The following is a 430-nucleotide window of genomic DNA, read 5'->3' as shown; positions in this document are numbered from 1 at the left end:
CACTATACACCTTATCATAGCCTACTAGATCACTATCAACAGGACCACCATCCTCACCACAACCGCCCTTCACCACAGCCAACACTATAGCCAATCAATTCACTATCATCTGGTACAACTATCCACATCCGTCACTATGACTACCATTTCACCATCAGCTATGTCTACCACCCTCACCATACCAGTCACTATAACTTACCATTTCACTATCAGCTAACCAGCCTCACCATACGAATCACTATAACCTACCATTTCACCATCAACTACGCCCACCACCCTCACCCACGGCCGCCCACGCCACGTCCAGCACCTGCACTCCCCCCACACACCACACCACACACGGAAATCCCGGTCAAAGGAAAAGCTTATCAAACTTTTATGCAGACTCGGGTCTTTTGTCGTTCGCGCCGAGAGACTGAATTAAAGCTTG

At 48.8% G+C, this 430-nt stretch overlaps 1 protein-coding gene across 1 annotated transcript in view; it reads right to left on the bottom strand.

Annotated features, from left to right (window-relative positions):
- Positions 1-430, bottom strand: part of LOC119594321 (nephrin-like) — a 44320-nt gene that overhangs the window by 38141 nt on the left and 5749 nt on the right. The gene's annotated exons all lie outside the window — the stretch shown is intronic.

Source organism: Penaeus monodon, chromosome 33 (assembly GCF_015228065.2).
Source record: "Penaeus monodon isolate SGIC_2016 chromosome 33, NSTDA_Pmon_1, whole genome shotgun sequence".
NCBI lineage: Eukaryota > Metazoa > Arthropoda > Malacostraca > Decapoda > Penaeidae > Penaeus > Penaeus monodon.
This window is presented reverse-complemented; position numbering and strand designations above follow the sequence as displayed.